Source organism: Dipodomys spectabilis, unplaced genomic scaffold, assembly GCF_019054845.1.
Source record: "Dipodomys spectabilis isolate Male_0828 unplaced genomic scaffold, ASM1905484v1 ptg000057l, whole genome shotgun sequence".
Lineage (NCBI taxonomy): Eukaryota > Metazoa > Chordata > Mammalia > Rodentia > Heteromyidae > Dipodomys > Dipodomys spectabilis.
In genome coordinates this window covers 5,109,742-5,126,325 of record NW_024870734.1, presented here as the reverse complement: position 1 = coordinate 5,126,325, position 16,584 = coordinate 5,109,742, and positions in this window count along the sequence as shown.

Below are 16,584 nucleotides of genomic sequence, written 5' to 3'. Positions count from 1 at the left end.
GCTCAGAATGAAATAAATGTCAGCTCTGGCCTCAGCACACACCCAGAATAGAAGCTCCTAGTCCCAGGCTGACTTCCACCTCTGACTTCCCAGAGTTAGACTGGACCCACCACTCACCACTGTGTTGGTGTCAATGATCTCATGGATGGATTTCAGGAAGAAGGTCTATGGCAAAGAGCAGAAGCAGTAGTGTAAGCAGGGAGGAAGGAGCCGGAGCAATTGGTCTGGGATCTTCCTCCTTGAAGCCTTCCCGTCAAGCCAGAGCCATCCTGATGCGAAGCATGGCCAAGGCCAGGGGATGGACAAGATAGAGGAGCATGGGACTAAAGGAGGTACTGCTTTATCTTGGCGCACTTGAAATTTCCCATATTTGGCCCATGCCAATCCCAAAGCCAACATGCAATGCCTCTCCTTGTTGTTGTTTTCCATGAGCGCTGTCCCTGAGCTCTTTTTCTCAAGGCTTGCACTCTACCACTTGAGCCACCAGGACACTTATGATTTTCTGATGGTTCTTCGAGGATAAGAGTCTCACACACTTTCCTGCCCAAGCTGACTTGGAAGCCAGATCTCACCTTCCTGAGTAGCTAGGATGACAGGCGTGAGCCACCAGTGCCCAGCATGTGATGCCTTTTTAAAGGATCTTGGCGAGTCTGTAAAAGGAACCCCAAAGGATTTGGATAGACCATGACCCAATCAAGGAGCTGGGATAGGGGAAGGCTGATGTTATAGCCATTCTGTTCCCCAAAATTATAGATGTCAAGTGGTGTTGGATGCATCAAACTCCTAGGCCAACAACCACCAGACTTAGTGGGGAAAAAGGTAGAGAATACCCAAAGGTTACAGAGTAGAAATATCTGATTTGGCATGTGTATGGGTTGTGTGTGTGTGTGTGTGTGTGTGTGTGTGTGTGTGTGTGTGTGTGTGTTTACCAAGGCTTGAAGAGCCTAGGTGGTAACCTTTAGCATGTTTGCACAAGTTTGGTGCTCGAACATTTGCATTTCTTCTTCCCAGCTTTTTGGTGATTCTTTGGAGATAAGAGTATGCCCAGGCTAGCTTTGAATCTTGATTGATCCTCCAGTGTCAGCCTTGAGTAGCTAGGATTATAGGCATGAGCCACTGGCATGAAGCTGCACGGATGGCTTTTCATACTTTCTGTTCTAACAGCTGTCTACTTGCCCTGGCCTAGATCTCTGACCTCTACATCAGCTTCCAGCAGCCCCCCGACTGTGTGGAAAACATAATGTTCAAACCTGTCAGTGCATCCTATTTCTTTGTCCTCAGGGGTGAGTATGTTTCCTCTGAAGTCCGGAGGGTTAGGGAAAGGGGAAGGAGGGATAGCTGTAGATGGGTGCTTGGCTAGGAAATAGGTATTCTGTTTTATCCAAGAAGGAAAGTGTGCCCAGTTGCTAATGGCTCATGCTCTCATATTTCTAGCTCCCTTAGCAGGCTGAGATCAGAGGACTGACATTCAGATGCAACCCAACAAGATATGTTTGTGAGACTCTCCTCTCCCAAGAACCACCTGAAAGCTGGAAGAAAAGCTGTGGTAGAGTGCTATCCTTGAATGAAAAAACTGAGAGACAGAGCACGGGCCCTGAATTCAAGCCCTACTACCAAGATGCTCTCATGCACACGCACGTGCGTGCACGCACACACACACACACACACACACACACACACACACACACAAACACACAGAGGAAGGTCGTAATGATAAGCTGAACTAGAACTGGGGGCAGTCCTGAGGCATAATCATAGTAAACTCTTAAGCTACATCAGTTGTTGGGCTTCTTGGGCTAAGGAGTCTGGCCTATGGCAGTAAGTTCCATGGAACCTGTCCCTCCATTCCAGCACGGGGCCATAGAACCAAGGGAAGGACCCTATGGATGTCCCTCTGTAGTTGGTCGATGATTGCAGACCTTCATCTGCTACTGAGCTCTGGTGAGTTAAGCAGGTCTCTGAGCCCCTGGGATTCCTGGTTTATATTGATTGTTACAAGCAGCAGCCAGCCTGCTTTGGATTCCTCAGTATACTATTCTCTCATAAGCCCTACTCAAAACCTGCCCAAGGTGTGCCTGACAAATTCACGTTCTTGTGATTCCCTTATGAGCCGGCATTATGTAGTCTACCCCTTCTGGCCCGGAACCGTGGTCTGAGACGTCGATTTAGTGCTCAGATCCACACTGCACTCATGACAGATGCTCTTCTGATGACCCGGCCGATGACCTCCATGCCACAAAACTTTATCGTTATCTTGTATTGTGTCCCGATCTGTAGGCAAAGGCCTTCAAGGAGGCTGCTCTCAAGACTTGTAGGACACATAGACATTGGAAGACCATCAGGAGCCCACTGGAAAGTACTCTGCCTAGAGCCACAGCATGAGGTCAAAGCAGGCCAGGTATTGGACATGGGGCTCTAACTCTGGGCCTGGGCACCGTCTCTCAGCTCTTCAGCTTAGCATTTCAGCCACATCACCACTTCTGGTTTTCTGGTGGATCATTGGAGATCAGAGTCTCTTGGACATTCCTGCCCAGGCTGGATTTGCATGGCAATCCTCACATCTCAGCCTCCTGAGGAGCTAGGAGGGCCAGCATAAGCCACCCATGCCTGGCTGATCTGGCCTTTCACCACAGTGGACTAAGAACTCCTGAAAGCTTTTCTTTGTTGTTAGGTGCCAGTACTGAGGCCTGAACTCAGGGTCTGACCTGTAGTCTCTTAACGTATTCTCTCAATGCGGACATTCTACCACTTGAGCCACAGCTCCCTTTCTGGCTTTTGTTAGTTCATGGGCAATAAAGTCTCACTAACTTTTCTCCCATGAGATGGCTTTGACCCATGATCTCCGATCTCAGTCTCCTGAGTAGCTAGGATTTACAGGGGTGAGCCACTGGTGGGATTGAGCTAGAAGATTTTCTTAAGCAAGAGTTCTTCCCTGCATTTGCCCTGAATCCTCCATGCAAAGAGTGCCTGAGGGTCAGGAGCTGTGAAAAATAGGTTTCCAGCCACAGAAATTGGCTGGGTCTTTGGTGAAAAGTCAAGCTACTCTTTCCCTGGGCCTCATTCTGGGACCCCACCCTCTGCCCTACCGGTGACTCAAGTACAAAACTTGACACAGGCTTCAGTGTTCGGCCAGACTTGTCTGAAGCCAAAGAACCTTCATCCCATCCACACCACCTGCTCTACCCCACACCTCAGGACCTTTGCCCATGCTGTGCCTTGTGCCTGAGGCTCTCTGTTCTGTTTCATAACATAGAACTCCTGTGGAATTTTGGCACTGATTATATCACTTCCTGGAGCAAGTCTTTCCTTCCCTCCTCCCTCTTTTTTTTAAATACTGAGTTTCTAGAGGTGGAATTTGTGCAGGCTGACTGTCAAATTCTCTATCTTGGTATGTGTATGTGTGTATATGTGTGTGAGTGTGTGTATGGCATTTGCGTGTGTGCGTGTGCCAGTCCTGATGTTTGAATTCAGGGCCTGGACGCTATCCCTAATCTTTTGTGCTCAAGACTAGCACTCTACTACTTCAACCACAGCTCTACTTCTGGATTTTTGGGAGTTTAATTGGAGAAAAGATTCTCATATAGACTTTCCTGCTTGCATTTGAGATCTCAGATCTCAGTCTCATGAGTAGCTAAGGTTACAGGGGTGAGCCAACAGCACCTGCCCTCTACCCCTCTACCTGTTACCCATAACCTCGGCCCTCTTCTAAGTCCCAGTAGAAAATGTCTCACCATGCTTACCTTTTTTTTTTTTTTTTTTTTTTTGGCCAGTCTTGGACTTAAACTCAGGGTCTGGGCATGTGCCTGAGCTTCTTTTGCTCAAGGTTAGAACTTTTATTGCTTAAGCCACAGGGTCAATTTTGGCTTTTTCTGTTTCTGTGGTAGGGAGGAATCAAACCAGGGCTTCATGTGTGCTAAGTAAGCACTCTACCAGTAAGCCACATTTGAAGCCCAAGGCTTACTTCTAACGGGAGTTATGACGGTGGGATTTATTGGATTACTCCTTTTGGCACAGAAATGTCTGGTTATTTTCTATCTTTCCCAGGATTTGGGACCAGCCTGAGACTCGGCAATGAGGAATGATGAATGAGTGATGGCCACCAGGCCCCAGAAGCCTAGGCTCACATCCTACAGAGGGATAGAAGATATGGAGCCACAACCTTTGACAACTCCTACAGCCTAAGAATTGTGCTTTCCCATGATAATTGCCAGGACATCATTCACCCGTTGTACACATCAGTTGCACAAACCAGCCCAGGCAACGCCTTCCTGACTTCAGTTCTTAAACTGTAGTGAAGGATGCTTGTTCAAGCTGCCTGCTCAGACTTAGTATTCTCTGAGGGCTTGATGCAGCTTGCCCAGGTTGGGGGGCTGGGCATGGGCAACCTGCTGAATGCCCATCATCCAGGCCCTGTCTCTTAGCCCTTTTGCTCAAGGGTAGTGCTCTGCAACTTGAGCCACTGGGCCACTCAGGTTTTTTTGTTATTATTTTGTTTTGATTTCCTGTGATCTCTTAAGAAATATGAATATCGTGGTCTTTCCTACCCAGGTTAACTTCAAATTGGCATCTCAGCCTCCTGAGGAGCTAGGATTACAGGCAAGAGCCACTGACACCTAACTTCCTTTTCTTCTTGTTGTTCGTATTTTTTGCGAGAATCTGAAATCTTCAAGGTGTCATTCCAATGGTTTGCATTCGAAGTAAACGTCCCAGGCCTGGAATTCGAATGCTAGGATGGCCACCCACAAATGGAGGGAGATCCTGACTAACTCATTCCTATTCATGTGAATGCTAAGGGAATGTTATAAAAGAAATAATTAAATTTGAAGTTAATTCATAACTCTATTTTAGAATGCCACACAAAAATTATTGAATTTATATCTTCCATTCTAGCAACATGGTTTGATTAAGGATATTGACTGATTTTTTTATTAATGATTTTATAAGTATTAGATGATGATACTTCATTAAATGGAAGCATAATTTAATAACTAATAATTTGTAAAAATATATAATTTAATAATATCCTCACATTTCCTCTGTTATATATATATATGTATATATATTATATATATATAAATATAAATATAAATAAATAAATATATATATGGCACTACTGTGGCTTGATCACTTCCTGGCAGCTCAGTTTTCTGGAGGCTGGTTGGCTAAGACTGTGACCCCATTTATGGATTGGGCATTGTAGGCTGTGAGTTGAAATCCCAGCATGGCCAATAATGTATTCATGGAGTAAGAAGCCAATTTTGACACATTTTTTTCCTTCTCTGTTAAAGTCCTGGGTCTCAGTATATGTGATATGATGTAATAAAATAAATGTTTTATGTGTAATAATACTAAATAAATAAGGGTAATAAATGTCATATGGAATAAACCCATGTATGTAAATAGATCTCATATATGAGTATTATTTTTTCCAGAACTGGGACTTCAGTTCAGGCCCTTGGAACTTTTCTGAACTTCTTTTCTTCAAGGACGGTGATCTTCCTCTTCACCCACAGTGCCACAGAGTTACCCAGACCCTGAGTTTAAATGCCTGGCTTGCCAGTAAAATGGTGCAAATTCCAAGCCAGGGCCTTATTATCATTATTGTTATTGTTATCAGTATTATTATTATTTGGTTTTAGCCCAAGCACCGGGCTTGAACTCAAGTCTTGGCATCTCTACCAAAGCAGATCCTGGGATCCTAGGGCCTGAGTTAAAATCTCAGGGCTTGCAAAAATAAATAAAAAGGAAAAGGATAAAACTGAGAAGTTCAATCAGGTGGTTTTACTTTTTTTTGTCCTTTGTATTGTACCATCCTGGGTCTAAATACAATGCCCAGACAATGCACATGACCTTACAATGCTGATGTTTGGCTGGTTATTAGGGAAGCCAAGCCGAAATCAGCAACTTAGGCCTGAAGGTTGAATCCCGGGACTCCCACTAATGAATGGCTGGCGGGAGATTCTAAGAAATGCTTTCCATGATGGGAAGGTGGCTCAGTGGTAGAGCGATTGCCTTGCATACTAGAGGCCCTGGGTTCGATTCCTCAGCACCACATTAGCAAAAAGAAAAAAGCCGGAAGTGGCTCTGTGGCTCAAGTGGTAGAGCGCTGGCCTTGAGCTGAAGAGCTGAGAGACAGCGCCCAGGCCCAGCATTCAGGCCCCACGACCAGACCCCCCCCCAAAAAATTAAAAAAATTAAAATTAAAAATAAACGCTTTCTAATAGGTATCTGTACAAATAGAATGTTGTAAAAGTAACAATTACATAAGTAGTGTACGATTATATTATAAAATTATACACAACAATTATACTACATTGATTAATTTTCAATTGATACTTTATTATGAATTCAATCATGATACTTAAGAAAGGAAGGAATAATTTAATTGGCAATACTTGGTAGAAATATATATGCAATTTCATAATTTACAGACATCTCTCGTTAAATATATCTACACCTATCTATCTATGTATCTATCTATCTATGTATCTATCTATCTATCTATCTATCTATTTATCTGTCTGTCTGTCTATATGCCAATCTATACATTTATCGGTTTATACACTTGTCACTACTGGGGCTCAGTGGTAGAGTGCTCGCCTAGTAAGTACAAAGCCCTTGGTTCGATTCCTCACTACCATGTGCATAGAAAAATCCAGAAGTTGTGCTGTAGCTCAAACACTCGAGCAATAGCTTTGAGCATAAAGGCTTAGGGACTGTGTCTAGACCCTTACTCAAGACCCAGGACTGACACCAAAACAAAAAAGAAGGAAAAGATAGAATGTTCTGACTGCAACTATATAAGGATAGGGCTGCAAATTCCTCATCACAAAGAAAGCTGGGAGTCTAGTGCTGACATTTGCCGTCTAACCTGAATTAGCCAGAGGTAAACCGCTGCAACCCAGTTCCACGGATTAGATGCTACTGGCTTGCTTACCCTGTCATCCAAGATTCTCGGAGGCTGAGATCTGACACTGTGCGTTTAAAACCCAGCCCTGGCAGAAAGTCTGCGAAACTCTGAGCTGTGGCTTAAAGTGGTAGAGTTCTAGCCTGATCAAAAGACCTTAGGACAGTACCCCCAACATTTCAGTGCAATCCCCGTGGCTGACTTCCCCCCCCAAAAAAAACTCACCCCTCTAAAATCTAAATTTGGACTGTTTGTGGCATGTTTCTGAAAGAACGGTGATACTGATGAAAGCACCCTTATTCTAATGACATTATGTGGGTTACAGCTATGTGATAAATCTTTCATGAGTTGTGTGCTGAGTCCTTCATGGGGTGCATTTTTTTCATTTTTTCATATGGTTCTTATAAGAGCTCCACAAGTAAGATGATTGTGCAGATGAGAAACTTGTGGCTCAGACAGGTCCTCATGTGAGGGCCAAAATTATGTATGTACCTACCTAGTGAGTTGTCTCTTGCAGACAATTGTTTTGGTTTATGTTTCTTGATTATGAACCTTGAACTCAGGGCCTAGCCACTGACACTTACCAGTGGGGATCGTGGATAGCGCCTACCATGTGGAGCCAAGGACCCCCTTGCAACAGAGTGTTACAGTCTAGGCATGTAGTAGCTGAGGTCTGTCATCCTGCCTACTCAGGAAGCTGAGATAAATGATCTTGGTTCAAAACTATACCAGACACAAAAGGTCCCATGAGACTATTATCTCATATTCACCACGTAGAAACTTGAAGTGGAAGCTAGTCTCTGCTGACTCGTGCCTGTCATCCTAGGTACTCAGGACGCTGAGAGCTGAGGATCACGGTCCAAAGCCAGCCTGGGCAAGAAATTCCTTGAGACGCTTCTCTCCAGTGACCCACCAAAAACCTCAAGGGGTGCTGTTGCTCAAGTGGTAGAACGATTGGCTTTAGCTAAAGAGCTCAAGGACAGCACCCAGGCCTAGACTTAAAATCCTCCAACTTCCAACAAAAGAAAGAAAGAAATTTGAAGTAGAATGCTGGGAATGTGTCTTAGGAGTAGAGTGCTTTGCATGTATGAATCCGTGGGTTTGATTCCTTAGTATTACATCACTAGAAAAAAGCCTGTAGTGGATGTGTGCCTCAAGTGGTAGAGTGCTATCCTTGTACAGGAGAAACTCAGGTACAGTGTTCATATCCTGAGTTGAAGCTCCAGGACAAGTATATGAACACACATACATGCACACACACAGATACCAGAAGTGAAGCTGTGATACCAAATGATAAAGAACTGAGCTTCTGCTCTGCGCTCACAGTCAGTACCCAGGTCCTGTGTTCAACACAGCCACCCAGGGCCCAACTCGGAGAGGTCAAAGTTTCAAAATCTGATGAGTTTCACCAGCCCTAGATGACAGGAAGCATAGTGAAATTACACATGTGCTTTGATTTAGCAAGCTTCTGGAAACCCAGGGGGGCATCATTGCCAATAATGAATCATTTCATTAGGTTCAGTGCCACGGACCGGCTCTGCCAGGACGACGGACGACACCTCGTGGAGGTAACTGGAACAGGTGGGGAAATGGCAAACAGACAACTCACACACAAGAGGAGTGAAAGCTAGTTGCGATTTATTGCAGAGGATAACAAGTTTTTATAGAAAAAGGTCTCCATGAGAAAGGGCAAAAGGTTACACAATCTTGCTGCAAGGCTTCGTTCTTGGGTGGTCACCAGCTGGTAACCTGATCTTGTTTTTTGGATGACGAACTATGACCATAGGCAATTGTTCCGGGCTTTGCCTCTATTTTTAAGAAATACAATTGTTTTCGAGATGTTTATCACCTATTAACCATTAACCAGAGCATATATGCAAGGTGGTGGACAGTAAGGCATGAACTCTAGTACTTTATTGTTACTTTTGTTTAGTTTTGTACATTATGGATTTCAAATCTTTTCTAAGCAATTGTGTTTCTTTGCCATTCTTTAGAGGGTCCCCAATTTGTGGCCAAAAATCATGATATTCAGTATACTTAGTTAAATCTGGCTATATATCAAATTTAGGCTCATAGTGTCTTCTCTGTAACCCTTTCACATAATCGTTTACTCTTCTCCATAGAGGCCTTCACTGTCTCATAAGATCTTTCTTGCTCCTTCTTTGATAGTAAGCACCAAGGAGGCCTAGATCTAGCAAGTCTCTCAGTAAATGGAAGAGAGTAATAGGAAGTTATTTCTCCTAAGTAGTTTACCCAACGGTTGCCATCCTTATCATACACACCTGTAAAAGGCTATGGATCTGGGGGAAGTCTTTGGGGTCCTCTAGATAATGGAGGATCCCACCATTTTCCTCTGATAAGCCATTGCCACCTTCCATCTACCAACCTTTTAGGAATCTTATTTAGCTTTTGGTCTAAATATCCCTCTACATCTTTCTTATCTACAGGATATCTATATGGGTCTATTGTATATGCTTCAGGATTAAAGGGAAGTCTCCAATAGCCATACACTCTTTCTGCTCTAGCCGTGCCTACAGCTTCTTGTAAATTTCTTACAAACAATTCCTTCTGCTGAAGTGATGTCATGAAACCCCCAATACTTTCATATTTACTTATTACTTGTTTACTAGCCTCCATAAGAGGGGCTTTCAGGGTAGCACTTAACTCTGGTGAGTTAGTCATATTCTCAGGACACTTATCAGATGTTGGAGTGTTCAACACTTCCAAGAAATAGCCCTGAATAAGGGAACGTTGAGCATGAGTAAGTAGAACAAGCAGCAGGAGCTTAATGGGCACTCCTATACAGCGAAGAAAAGAAAAACAGGAACAGGAACACATCTTTCCCAGGGGCCTCTTTGAAGCCCCATTCTCTGAGGTAGACTTCTGTGAAGTCCCATTCTCAGATCTGATAGCAGGTGTTCCATGCTAAGCAGACTCCACTGGAGTAGATGTGGAAGTTCAGCTCCTTAGTTGTCTGCCAGAAGGACCCTTGAACTAATTGTAGCAGGTTATTTCAGCACTGGAACATAGTCTAACAAAGACAGGCTAAGTGCAGGGAACTTGGCCACGGGAGGTGCACAAATGAAGTCTTCCTGTTACAACAGAGCTCTCGGCAGAGAGATAGCTTGAGGTACATAGAGGCCTTTTTCTCCTGACCTTCAGAGCCCACCCACACTCTTCACTAATTGTCCTAGAAGGAGTTTTTTTTATCACTCAGCTGTACAGGATTGAGGCCTGTTCCAACAATGAGGAAGACTTCTTCCAGCAGTCACCAATGTGGAGAAAACCTCAGGCAATAATGTGAACAGTGAGAGGAGCCCTGGAAGATGCACTGTCTTGAAAACTCTTTCTGTTCTATGAAATCATTCTATGCAAAGCAAATTTCATAGCTGGATACCTTTCATCATAGGAACTCCAGACCTTCACCAATAGAAAAACATGCATATGTACATGGGGAGCCATGTTGTTACTGGGTTTTTTTTTTTTTATTGGCAGGTCCGGGGGTTTTACTATGACCCTAGGCAATGTTCCTGAGCTAGTTTTGCTCAAGGGTAGCACTATGCCCTTGAGTCATAGCCCCATTCATGGGAATTTTTTTTTTTTTTAAATTTTATTTTATTTTATTTGAGAACATACTGTACAGAGGGGTTACAATTACATGGGCAGGATAATGCATACATTTCTTGCCAAGCATTGCATCCTCCTCCTTTGTTTACCCTTCACCTCCCTTCCCAGCCTCCCCCCTCCCTCCCACCCAATCATACCCCCCCTCCCCCCCCCCCCAACGACATTGTAAAGCTGGTTTTGACATGACATTTTGTACTTCTCATTGTTGCAACAGGTCCACCTGAGTCCTTAAACGACTTGTTTGTCCCCGTCTCCTCCACATGTTATACTGACATCAAATATAGTGAAAGCAGAGGTTACACTGTGGGGGAGGGACACACAAAGCAACAAAGAAATAATCTTATAAATGCATTAGAAACACATGAATGAAAGAAACAAAAACATTAAAATACATATTTGAGGTTTTGTTTTCCTAACATCACATTATCTGACTTTTTCCGCTTGACTCGTACCTATACTAGATATTGCAAATAAGGGAAACCATGGGACCTATGTTTCTTTGGGCCTGGCTTACTTCACTTAATATAATTTTTTCCAAGCCTTTCCATTTCCTAACAAATGGGGCAATGTCATTCTTTCTGATGGAGGCATAGAATTCCATTGTGTATATATACCACATCTTCTTGATCCATTCATCTACTGAGGGGCATCTGGGTTGGTTCCATGTCTTAGCTATGGTAAATAATGCTGCAATAAACATAGTTGTGCTGGTAGCTTTAGTGTGGCCTTGTTTGTGATCATTTGGGTAAATGCCCAAAAGTGGGATTGCTGGGTCGTTGGGGAGCTCTATGTGGAGTCTTTTGAGGAACCTCCATACTGCTTTCCAAAGTGGTTGAACAAGTTTACATTCCCACCAACAATGAAGTAAGGTTCCTTTCTGTCCACATCCCCTCCAGCATCTGTTGTTGTTAGAGTTCTTGATTTTTGCTGTTCTAACTGGAGTGAGGTGATATCTCAATGTTGTTTTGATTTGCATTTCTTTTATGGCTAGGGATGTTGAACATTTCTTCATGTGTCTATTGGCCATCCTTCTTTCTTCTTCAGAGAAGCTTCTCTTTAAGTCTTTCGCCCACTTACTTATTGGGCAGTTGTTTCTTTGAGGATTTGTTGTTGGGTGGTTTAATTTTTTGAGTTCCAAGTATATTTTAGATATGAGACCCTTGTCCGTTGTATGGCTAGTAAAGATCTTCTCCCAGTCCGTGGGCTTTCTATTGATCTTGCTAGCTATGTCATTTGCCCTGCAGAAGCTCTGCAACCTTATACAATCCCATTTGTCCAGCCTTTCTTTGATTTGTTGTGTTTCCGGGTCTCTATTCAGAAAATTTCGGCCTGAGCCAAGGAGACCCAGGGTTTCTCCTATTCCATCCTGTAATGTTTTCAGAGTGTCTGCTTTGAGTTCAAGGTCTTTGATCCATTTGGAGTTGATTCTGGTGCAGGGTGATATATAAGGATCTAGCTTTAGTTTTCTACATGTAGTTAACCAGTTTTGCCAGCACCATTTACTGAAGAGGCTGTCTGTCTTCCATTCTATTGTTTTAGCTCTCTTATCGAAGATTAGATGGCTATAGGTCTGTAGGTTCATTTCTGGGTTTTCAATTCTATTCCATTGGTCCTGAGGTCTGTTCTTATGCCAATACCAAGCTGTTTTGATTACTATGGCTTTATAGTAGAGTTTGAAATTTGGTATTGATATTCCTCCAGCAGTATTCTTTCCGATGAGGAGCGTTTTTGCTATTCGGGGTCTTTTATTGTTCCATATGAATTTTTGGATTGCCTCTTCTATTTCCTTGAAGAATGAGGGTGGAATTTTGATAGGTATTGCGTTGAATTTGTAGATAGCCGTGGGCAATATTGCCATTTTCACGATGTTAATCTTTCCAATCCAGGAGCATGGGAGGTTTTGCCATTTTTTAAGTTCTGTGTTGATTTCCTTTTTCAAGATTTTAAAGTTTTCATCATAGAGGTCCTTCACTTCTTTAGTTAAGTTAATTCCTAGGTATTTTATTTTTTGTGAGGCTATTACAAATGGAGTTGCTTTCCTAATTTCAGCCACACTTTTCTCATTGTTGGCATACAGAAAAGCCATTGATTTTTGGGGGTTAATTTTATAACCTGCTACTTTGCCAAAGTTTTGAATCAGCTTGAGTAATTTGGGAGTGGAGTCTATGGGATTCTTTAAATACAAGATCATGTCATCTGCAAAGAGGGAGAGTTTTATTTCTTCTTTCCCTATTTGGATCCCCTTTATGTCTGCATCTTGTCTTATTGCTGTAGCTAGGCATTCTAATACTAGATTGAAGAGAAGTGGAGAGAGTGGGCATCCTTGTCTTGTTCCTGAGTTAAGAGGAAATGGCTTTAGTTTTTCACCATTGAGTATAATGCTGGCTGTAGGTTTGTCATATACAGCCTTTATTGTATTGAGGAATGTTCCATGGATTCCTAATTTTTCCAAAACCTTCATCATAAAGGGGTGTTGGATCTTGTCAAATGCTTTTTCTGCGTCTATTGAGATAACCATGTGGTTCTTATTCTTGCTCCTGTTGATGTGATGAATAATATTAATTGATTTGCGTATATTGAACCAGCTTTGCATCCCTGAAATGAATCCTGTTTGATCGTGGTGTATGATTTTTTGGATGAATTGTTGAAGTCGATTGGCCAAAATTTTGTTGAGAAGTTTCGCATCAATGTTCATCAAAGAAATGGGTCTATAGTTCTCTTTCTTTGATGAGTCCCTACCTGGTTTTGGGATGAGGGTTATGATGGCTTCATAGAATGTGTTCGGTAGTGAGCTTTCTCTTTCAATTTCATTGAAGAGTTGGAGGAGAATTGGTGTGAGCTCTGCTTTGAAGGCCTTGTAAAATTCCGCTGTAAAACCATCTGGTCCTGGACTTTTCTTAGCTGGGAGGTCTCTTATTGCTGTTTCTATTTCAATGCTTGATATGGGCCTGTTAAGATAGTTTACCTCATCTTGGTTTAGTTTTGGCATGTCAATATTTGCTAGGAAGAGGTCCATTTCTGTCAAGTTCTCAAACTTATTAGCATAAAGTTTTGAGAAGTATTCCCTTATAATGTTCTGAATCTTGCTTTTTTCCGTGGTGATGTTTCCATTCTCATCTCTGAGTTTATTAGTTTGGGTGTGTTCTCTTCTTTTTCTGATAAGATTTGCTAAGGGTCTGTCAATTTTGTTAAGTTTTTCGAAGAACCAACTCTTTGTTTTGTTGATTCTTTCTATAGTTTTTTTGGATTCTAATTCATTTAATTCTGATTTAATTTTGATTATTTCTTTCCGTCTACTGGATTGGGGTTTATCTTGCTGCTCTTTTTCAAGGAGGTTTAGATGTGTCATTAAATTGTTAGTTTCAGATCTCTCCAATTTGTTGATGTAGGAGCTCAGAGCTATAAACTTGCCTCTGAGTACTGCCTTTGCTGTGTCCCAGAGGAGCTGGTATTTTGTGTGTTCATTTTTGTTGAATAGCATGAACATTTGAATTTCCTTTCTAATCTCTTCCATGACCCACTCATGATTCAGCAGTGTGTTGTTCAGCCTCCATGTGATACCGGACTTTCTTTGGTGGCTTTTGGTGTTGAGTTCTAACTTTATTCCCTTGTGGTCAGAGAGAATGCAAGGTATAACTTCAATGTTTCTGAATTTAGACAAGTTTGCTTTGTGGCCTAAAATGTGGTCTATTTTAGAAAACGTTCCATGTGCTGCTGAGAAAAACGTGTATTCTGATGCTGCTGGGTGAAATGTTCGGTAAATGTCTGTTAAGTCTAGTTGATCTATGCAGCTGTTTAGATCTGCGGTTTCTCTGTTGAGTTTTTGCCGAGTTGATCTATCTAGTGGGGAGAGTGGTGTGTTAAAATCCCCAACGATTAATGTCTTTGGATCTATATGGGATTTGAGGGAAAGTAGTGTTTCTTTGATAAATTTGGGTGCTCCATTGTTTGGCGAATAGATATTTAGAATTGTAATATCCTCCTGAAGGAGAGATCCTTTAATTAGTATGTAGCGACCTTCTTTATCTCTTTTCATGAATTTTAATTTGAAGTCTATTTTATCTGATATTAGGATTGCAACTCCCGCCTGTTTATGCGGTCCGTTTGCTTGGTAGATTTTGTTCCAGCCTTTAACATTGAAAATGTGTTTGTTTTTATGGGCAAGATGTGACTCCTGCAGGCAGCAGATAGAAGGGTCTTGTTTTTTAATCCAACTAGACAGTCTATGTCGCTTAATTGGAGAGTTCAGTCCGTTAACATTAAGAGATAGGACTGAGAGGTATTTGGGAGTTCCTGCCATGTTATCTACCTTCTTGGGGGCTGCGAAAACTGGGTTCTTCCTATGGTTCTTGGATTCTCAGTTTGGGTTGTTGGTTTTCTATGTGTAGGACATCTTTAAGAATCTTTTGTAGGGCTGGTTTGGTGGAGATGTATTGTTTCAATTTTTCTTTGCTATGGAAGGTTTTTATTTGGCCTTCAGTTATGAAGGAGAGTTTAGCTGGGTACAGTATTCTTGGTTGATAGTTGTTTGTTTTTAGGGCATGGCATACATCATTCCAGGCTCTTCTTGCTTTGATTGTCTCTGCTGAGAAATCTGAGGTGATTCTAATTGGTTTCCCTTTATAAGTGATTACCCTTTTCTCCCTGACAGCTTTAAGGATCTTTTCCTTGTTCTGAGTTGATCCTGTGTGGATTATAATGTGACGGTGGGATGTCCTATTCTGGTCTGGTCTATTTGGGGTTCTAAAGGCTTCTTGTATCTGGACAGGCCTATCTTTTTGCATGTTTGGGAAGTTCTCTGCTAGGATCCTGTTAAACAGATTTCCTAGACCATTAACTTCTGTTTCTAGGTGTTCCTCTACACCCATTATCCTTAGATTAGGCCTTCTGATGGTGTCTTCCAGGTGTTGGATAGATCTATCATATTTCTTGGACTTGTCTTGGATGGTTGTATGTTCTTTCTCTATAATATCTAGGCTGTCTTCAATCCCTGAGATTCGATCTTCTGCATGGTCTAACCTGCTGTCAAGACTCTCTACTTTGTTTTTTATCTCTTTTCCTTCTAGTTGGTCAGCTTTGATGGCTTCAAGTTCTTTGTTGAAGCTCTGTTTTAGGTCTTGTATGAATTTCTTTACTTCCTTAATTTGGTGTTCCGTGTTTGTCCTCAAATCACTTAGTTGATTGGTTATGGTTTCTTTGGGCTCCCATTCCTTCTGTTGGGTTCCATTCAGCATTCCCTTTGTGGTCTCCCTGACTTCCTTCAGCTCTTTGTTAATGGATTCCATGAATGCCTTTAGTGATCTTTGTGTGTTCTCTACCTGGTCTCTCAATTCCTGTATTACTCTTTGATTAGCTTCCTCCCGTTCGTGGGATTCCTGCAGATCTCTTTGAGTGTTCTCAGCCTGCTCACGCCATTCCTCCCTTTCTCTTTGAGTATTCTCAAGTTGTTCACGCAAATCCTGTATCAGTTTTTGAGTAGCTTCCTCACGCTTATGATATTCCTGTATAAACTTCTGGGATGCCTCCTCTCTCTCCCTATCACGCTCATACAGAGTCCTTTGTACGTTGTCAAACTTTTCATTTATCATGTTTGCCACCAGTGTTTTTAGAGCTGTTTGGGAACTCTCCTCTGGATTATTCATTATCTGTTCTAACCCCTGATTATCAGGATTGGGAATTGAGATACCCGAATTTGCCATTTTTCTTGTGTTTTTCCGGCTTACTCTGCCCATTTGAGATGAAGATAGCACCAGTTTTGTGCTAGAACACTATCTTAAGGCAACCATCAACCAAAGTTTGCATTTGTACAGTCAATAGTCTACAGATACAATCTAGTTCAACAGATACATCTATTCGACATCAAACAACTATATGTTAAAGAACTTCGAACCGCAGAGAAGAATTTGGAAAGCCAGAAATTATTAGGGTTAGGAAGAGATGTGGGTAAAAAATAGGAATAGATTGGTGTGGGGAGGCACAGGGAGAGTTAACTATGTCCTAATCACAATGCAGGAAATAGGTTGGGTAGGATGTAAGTAGAGAGAGAGAGA